Source organism: Quercus suber, unplaced genomic scaffold, assembly GCF_002906115.3.
Source record: "Quercus suber isolate HL8 unplaced genomic scaffold, Cork oak 2.0 scaffold_696, whole genome shotgun sequence".
Classification (NCBI taxonomy): domain Eukaryota; kingdom Viridiplantae; phylum Streptophyta; class Magnoliopsida; order Fagales; family Fagaceae; genus Quercus; species Quercus suber.
Genome location: NW_027070137.1, coordinates 183,174 through 191,837, shown reverse-complemented (window position 1 = coordinate 191,837; position 8,664 = coordinate 183,174). Strand labels below are relative to the sequence as shown.

General features: G+C 32.2%; 1 pseudogene; it reads left to right on the top strand.

The window, feature by feature from the left end:
• The first annotated feature begins 668 nt into the window (after window positions 1–668).
• On the top strand, window positions 669–7,213 carry LOC112003446 (amino acid permease 6-like; annotated as a pseudogene).
• Window positions 7,214–8,664: the final 1,451 nt, after the last annotated feature.

Sequence of the window (8,664 nt, the reverse complement as noted above, 5' to 3'; positions counted from 1 at the left end):
TATTTTTGTGTGAAAAATACTGCTATTTCTTAATAATAGTAATAATTAATACTAATAATAAATATTTGAAAAATAATATTTGTAAATGTGACTCACAATTCCAATTGGAAAAAAAAATGGATAAATAAAAAAATACTTCCAATTAAATGAGTATGATTAATAATCCATGGATAAATAGAGAATGGAATTATTTATTTATTGGCTATTGAGGAGGGAGTATTTTTATATCGAAATCAAATCTTCAATTTATGATTTGTATTTTTAAAAAATGAAGCAAAATAGCTACTAAACAATGATTTTGGCCTAGTTTTCTTAAGGATTTTTTTTGAAATAGAGAACGAAATAATTAAAAGATTTTTCTAATCTCACTCTTCTAAAAGAATGTTTCTATTAAAAATATCAAAAGATGTCAACTAAATTATAAGACTTTTATCATCAACAATCACTTGTTGAATTATTGAGGTAGAACAACATAATTACATCATCTAGTATAGTGTAAGTTATCATCAAAATATCACATATTGGATTTTTGTTTTTGGCTGAAGCACAAACATCACATTGGGATCTGGTATGAGTTGAATGTCGCTCTCAGACTTGCAGGAACACACCAATATGCTTGGCGTGTATATCCATGTAAATTGTAAATAGCTAATATGGCAAGTAATGGACCTCAATGTGAAATCATTCTTGTACCGCGTACAAATGGATCCCATTCACGAATTCCGCATATATATAAGATCATTTTCAGATGAGAAGGAAGCTTAACACATCAGGAATTCAGAAAAATTTTTGGAATATCTCCAACTTGCCAACCCAAAAAGTAACGCATACACTATCATCGTCTTGCTTGGATCAATCATATTGAGCCACATAAACTACATGCAGATGCAGTACAATAAATAGGAGTGCTTGACTCTACTTCTGTCATCAGCAGAGTGAATCTTGGGATGAATAAAGCAAACCTCCATAAAGAACGGTTTGACGTAAGAAACTTAAATAATGCCCATTTTTACGGTGAAGGTTTTTTGAAACGCTGAATATAGTCATTGATCTTTCATTCAAAGGACAGAGAAGTAGCTAGCTAGCTTGCTAAGGGGCAAAGAAAAAGAGTATATGGAGAGTGCCATTGATTCAGAATTCCAACACGAGATATGTGAATCTGGTTTGAGTAATATTGACAGACAAGGTGCAAATGGAGAACTAGATGATGATGGGAAACCCAAAAGAACTGGTAATGTTTCTCTGTCCCTCTGATCTCTTTCCAAAGTCCATGCATGCATGTAATACTTTTATCTAGTTATTTATTTGATTGTTTTGTGCACGTATCATTGTAGTGCCGTCTCTCTCATTTCTGACCAATTACTGTGGATCTCATATTATTTATTCTTCCCTATTTACCAAAACACATGTTTATTAACTTATTTTTATGATTTCATGTAATCTATGAATTTAGTAGCCTGGTTGAGAAAAAGCTCGAATTGATAGAAACGGTCAACAATCTGTGTAAGACATGTAAAGATGCACTTTCTTTTTTATTTTGGCTAAAAAAAGAAGAAGAGAGAGATTGCAAGTGTGGTCACTGTTTCCTCACAAACTAATGAACACTTACTAAATATGTTGGAAGGCAGAACCTTCAAAACATAGTCTTTTCCATTTCATAAACTGTCCATTTTACTCATTATATAGTTTAGATTTTAATTTTTATCAAAACACAGTCTATAGACTGCCACATAATCTAAACTGAGCTGTTTATTATTATTATTATTATTTTACAGAGATATAGAGAGGGGTTGTAATAAGTAAAACCGGGGATCTCTTATTCATAATAAAAATAAATAACCGGGGGATTAATTTCATCAATGTTATTGGTGAAGGTCCATTAATGTCAACCTATAGATTAGAGATTTAGTCATTTAGATGTCATCAAGCTTCATGATTTGTCCTTTGTGCCAGATTACTCATGGGCTTTAATGAGAGCAGTTGGGGTTCCTCATAAGAGTAAAAGTTCTATAATTGAGTATAAACAGATATAATAGTGATGAATTATTATGGGTCATATTAACGGATGTTTTTAAAGTAATTGTTAATAAATTATATTAAGAAAATTTTGACACAATTTTTATAATGAGAAATATAAAAAGCTATCAACAAAATTAAATTAATTATTTTGTTATTTTCCCATAAAATATTTCTAAAAATAGTTTCTAAATCAATGCCCTTAGTATATTCGTTAACATTTCTTTGATATTATTAGTGGCTTTTTCCTAACTGTGCAAATTAATCAACCCTAAACCTCTTAAAGAGTTTTTTAGTTTAACCGCATAATTTATTCTCCATTATTATTATAATTAGAGCTCAAATTAATCCCCAATTATTTGTAGTTATAAGTATTAAATTATCAAAATAAAATGATAAAATAATTATAAAAAAAAAAAAACAAACAACTAATGCCCACCCTCCATTTCGGTTTTGATCTATTTCTATCCGTTCGGTCCACTTCGATCCATTTGGTCTATTTTGGTGCACTTACTTTTTTTTCGGTAAACTTACTTAAAAATGGGAAAAAAAAAAGTTTGAGTTGAAATTATATTTTCAAAATATGAATTTATTAAAATATATAGATCTCAAACTCATTCCAAATTCTATTAAAATTTAGATCCACACACCTATGAAGTATGAACCGACACACTTTAAGGGAACCCACTTCATGACACACCCCTCAATAAGAGGTGAAAAAAATACTTAATGCAACAGCATAAATGGTCTTCCGATCCTTTTAAGGGTAAAAGAGATGGAAAATACAAAAGCTTAAAAAAAATTACAATTCTTTTTTCCTTTTAAAATGATAATGAATGTGATTGGTGTTACATTAACAATAATATAATAGATAGAGTTCTTAATTAATTTTTTAATATGTACTTAAAAATTGACACGAGTTAATTTAAGATTTAAAAATGATTAATTCAAGCATTTTTTCATGATACACTTAGAACTTGTATGAGATGCAGGGACTGTGTGGACTGCAAGTGCACATATAATTACTGCTGTGATAAGCACTGGAGTTCTCTCACTGGCCTGGAGTGTGGCACAACTCGGATGGATTTTCGGCATAAGCATTGTCTTAATTTTTGCAGCGATTACATTATATACTGCTAATCTTTTAGCAGATTGTTACAGGTGCCCAGACCTAGTTACTGGGAAGCGAAATTACACATAAATGGAGGCTGTCCAAAACATCTTAGGTAATTTTAAAGCATACACCAAAAATTGTAAAATTAATACCTACAGTCTCATTGTCTAAATTTATTGAAATTGTCTTTTTTCCTTTTTATGTTCTAAATGATTAGGTGGAGAAATGAACATGGCTTGTGGGTTGGTCCAAAATATGAGCCTTATTGAAATTTTGATCGGCTATACCATAACAACATCTACAAACATGGTGTAAGTTTCCCTTTGCATATATGGAAAGTGAAGACTGCTACACTTTCCCTAGCAGTATAATTGTGTTGAGACCTATCTAATTGTTACTATATACGAGTATTGCTGTATATTGTAGGGCTATACATAAATCACATTGCTTCCACAAAAGAGGCCATGAAGCTCCATGCAAGTTTTCCAACAATCCATACATGACTGCATTGGGGATTTTTGAGATTTTATTGTCTCAAATCCCAAACTTTCATGAATTGTCATGGCTGTCCAGTGTGGCAGCAATTATGTCTTTCGGTTATGCGAGTATAGGGATTGGACTTTCCTTTGCAAGGGTCATCTCGGGTAATGTTCATTCTTTTTCCTCCTTCCTATTTTCTTTTGGCACAGTTATTGACAAGTTCCACACATCCAAAAAATATATATATATATAGACAAGTTTTTCTTTTTATCATAAAACATTCCATGATCATGTAAAGAAAATGTTAAAAGTTTTCATTCAAATGTTTTAGAGGAATCGCATTTAACCAATTGAAATGACTATATACATTTATTTTAATCAGGATAATGACTGCAAATTAAATAGGTTATTGGATTAATATTGCATGTTGAAGGTCTTTTTCATCACCATGTAATAGGTTGATGGAAAATTCTCCCAAAAATACATATAAAATTTCTCCAATTATGTACTCCATGATCTCATCTATATTTTGTAAGTACCCAACCCTATGAATTTAGCATAACACATTTGTAAGGACCGGATTTGAGTTCTAAGCTTAAAAGTTATAAGAATCTAGGCCCAAAGAGCTTAATACAATGAATTTGTAGAAAGTAGGTTAAAAAACTGGGTTTTAATGAATTAGACAACAAGTAAAGTGAATCAAGATGACAAGAAAATGAAGATAGATTGGTTTAATATCAAGCAAATCAGAATCTCATTTGATGGACCTCATTTATTTTGGGGGAATTTATGCCCCCAAAATGAAAGGAATTGTTAGAATTATAGTTTAGTAATTAAATTCATCATTTCCTAATAATTTAAGTAAACTTGGTAATTTGTAACGCACAACCTAGCTAAACATGCGCTAAACATATTAGAGGTTATTCAGTGTGGATGGAGGATGTCCTTCACACCTGCTTTCTGTTCTTTTCGCCAATCACGATTGATTTTTTTCAATGAAATGCAATATCTTTCTTCTCAAAAAAAAAAAAATCGGATAATTAATAATTTAACAAAATTAAATAATTTATAATAATATCAAAATTTAGAGCCATTCTTTNAGGTTAAAAAACTGGGTTTTAATGAATTAGACAACAAGTAAAGTGAATCAAGATGACAAGAAAATGAAGATAGATTGGTTTAATATCAAGCAAATCATCCTCAGCACAATTCGAGGAGATTAGTTCTTATATATTTCTCTCAAGTTTGATTACAAATTCCATTTTTGATTGCTACAGTGTTTTTCTCTTAATTTCTTGATCCTTATCTCTCAGGGTATTCTTTCATTTTATATTATCTTCCCCTTTCATCTCCACCTTCCACGTGCAAACTAGATTGCTGGTGTTGATTCTTATCCCATCAACACCTTCCTGAAGTCTTTGGGTATTAGCTGTAAGACTGAAAGTTACTGTTCATGTATCACTTCCTTATTAATGCGGCTAGAGAGTTAGCTGTAGAGTATTTAATGTGGTGGTAGTAGCTTTCTCTTTAGATTTTTCATAGCCTCCCTATATCCTGTTCCTTCTTAATACTTATCCTCATTAGTGGAATTGTCCGGAACACTTGCTTTTAATGTCATGCCGTACCTTTCGACCTCGGCTTTGCTTAGCCGAGGAGGCATTCATCCTCAAACCACCTTCTTGGATGACCATGATTAGACTTAACCTCTTTACTTACCAACACGGATTATTACAAGTAAATAAGTCGTGAGATGATCTTATTTTAATTTTTTTTAATATATATATATATATATGTATATATGTATATATGTGATCTTTTTTTCTTTTTCTTTTTTTGAGAAGCATCAGATTCTTATTTGGATTTTTTATTTCAAGCAAATAAGTTTATTTGATTATATTACAAGAAAATTTTTTACATTCATTTCCTGTGAATTATATTTTCAGGACACGTTAAAGTCATCACCGCCTGAAAATAAAGTGATGAAGAAGGCTAACACAATAGCTATCTCGACCATGACAGTATTCTTCCTCATGTGCGGTTGCCTTGGCTATGCTGCATTTGGGAACGAGGCACGGGGCAACATGCTGACCGGCTTTGGGTTTTACGAGCCCTTCTGGTTGATAGACTTGGGCAATATCATGATTGTGGTGCACCTATTGGGATCATATCAGGTTCTTTCTTTCAAGCATTCCAAATTGATGCTTAAATATTTTTATTTTATTTTCTTGGATAACATCTAATATTTTTATTAAAAGTTTTCAGAACTCGCCTTTAACTAGTAAAACTTACAAGCAACTGAACTTACCTGCTAAAACCATTTGTACCGTAATCCAGAGACATTCACCTTGAGAAGCTAAAACCATGCTTCATAACTTGAAATTAGCCAAACTTATATATGATTCAAAATTTCTACACAACATTCTAATTTCAAACCAACTCAGCATCTAGTTCCCCCTCTCCATCAAATATAAATGTGGATTTTAGTTGGTTTTGGACCTTTTGTTGAAGTTCTTTGAGCTCAAATCTTGCCTGTATAAGAAATCAATTGGTGTTTTTCCCTGGTAATTAATATTAATTATATCATGGAAAGAATGTCATAAGTTCAAATATATTGTAATTGCACAAAAACTAATATGGGTTTTATATGTGGAACTCACATATGGTATGATACTCACCTTTATAAAAAAGGAATTTGTAGTATATCGGATGCATTGAATAATTTCACTCATGTTTTCATTTTAGTTTTGATATACGATGTAAAATTAAGCAATAAGTTTAGAATTGCAATATCTTTCACAATCGTTAGCATGATCTATTATGATTGGTATATTATAAATGTAATGTCACTAATAAACCCATATAAAAATGATGTTACTTTAATCACAACTTAATATCTTAGCAAAAAGAAAATTTTGTTTCCCTAGCGAGTTGAAAATTAAGTTGTTAGATGATCTTTCATGTTGAATATTTGTGGACAGGTAATTGGGCAACCAGTCTTCCGCATGTTAGAATTATGGGCTAGCATGAGATGGCCTAACTCAAAGTTCTTATATGTGGAGTACCCATTAAACATTGGCAAAATAAGATTTAGTATCAACTTCTTAAGGCTAATTTGGAGAACAATTTTTGTGGTGATAATAACAGTTCTTGCCATGGCTATGCCCTTTTTCAATGAGATGCTTTCACTTCTTGGAGCCATTGCTTTCTGGCCAGTTGCGGTCTATTTCCCAGTGGAGATGTACATTGCTCAGAAAAAGATTAGGAAACGAACATTTCAGTGGTTCGGGCTTCAAATCTTGAGCTTGTTTTGCTTTCTTGTTTCATTGGCTGCAGCATGTGGTGCCATCCAAGGATTAAATAAGTGTCTTCATGCCAGCAAGGCTTTCCAGTTCAAACAGTGATTCAGAACCTATAAGCAATTATGATCAATAAGCTGCTGTGTTTATATATTTAAGAGACATGTAAGGATTTTCTTTCTCAATTTCTTGGTTGCTTATAGTGTGGTGAAATTGGGAAACGATCTTGCCTCTCAATTTGTGCAGCAAAGTTCTCACAAAATAATGAAACTAATGTTCTAATTATGCGTTAACCGCTCCAATATTCCCCATCATGCATGTATTCTTCGTTTCCTTTTCTTTTCTTTTTCTTCTGTTGATACTAGTTGATCCATGCATTCCACCTATATGTGTATATATATATATATATATTTTAATGGAGCAAAAGCTATGCCCTCGGCTTGTTGACTACTTCTATAAACATCATTTAGTCCTCAGGGCTTTGTAGTTCAAGTGGTACTTCTAAGTATTTCTAATAAAGACGTCAAGGTATGAATTTCTTATCCTCCAACTCTGAATTATAAAAATTAAAAAAAAAATTAGAGAGAGAATATCATTTGGTCGATGAAAACTCAAAAGAAGTTGAACGATGAAAGACAAATGTTATAATAGACCCTTAGAAATAAGTTATATGCCAATAGACCTTTAGAAATAATTTTTTTTTTTTTTTTTCAAACAATCAATGGAATTGGAAACATACTAAAATTCAGAAACACAAGTTATTGGCATCAAGTATTTAATAAAGCATGTAGAAATAATTTTTTTGGTTCCATAATAATTTAGGCTCGAGTACATGGCTTGACAAAATGGCAATCTTAAGTACCCAGTGAAAAGGGGATGTGGTGCAAACGTTCTCTACATAGTACACTCAGACTCAGTCACTCACCACGAAGTATATAGGGCTTTTCTGTGTGGGCTCTACTCAGCCGAAGCCCAATGATAACAGTAATAAATGAAATTGAAAGGGTTTTGGGCCTCCAAGTCCCATGGATGGCACTGTAACCTTTGGATTCAATGCCAAATAAAAATGGCAATCTACCACAATGTATTGGGCCTCAAAACAAAGCAAAAGTGAAAAAGAAAAATCTTCATTATACGTTATTGGGCTTGTCTGGACCAACAAATTAACAAGCTAGCTACCCAAGGTTGCATGAAGATCTACCTGGCCTAAATCTCGCCTAAGATTAATCTTGCTATCCCCCAAGAGCCCCACTTTCACCTATGCAAGCACTCTACAGGAGATGGTATAACATAATAACTTTTTGCCTACCCCAAGTGAGAAAGTTGTGCTATCATCTATTTTCACAAACGAGTCCACATCCAAAAAGTTCAAGCCCTATTTGGTTTTAGCATCAATCAAAACTCAGTTCTCACAACTTAATTCTTATAATTCAAAACTCTTAACTCATATCTCATATTCAATTCTCTAACTCGATGTTCTTCTTCAGATGCAAGACCTAAAGACAAAGAGACAAAAGTGAAGCAGAGTTCTAGGACTAGGATGAGCAAGGCGAAGAAGAAAAAAGAAGAGGTGTGAGTGTTAGAATGTTTGTATGTGTGGAGTACTAATGAACAAAAACTGATTTTTAGAAAGAGCGTATCTCACTTATTGGATATTTTTACAAAATTGCCATTGTAAGTTTGTAACTCAATTCTCATCTAAAAAAAAAAGAAAATTGTTCACAATTTCCATAACTCAATCTTCCCTTAGTATAAATA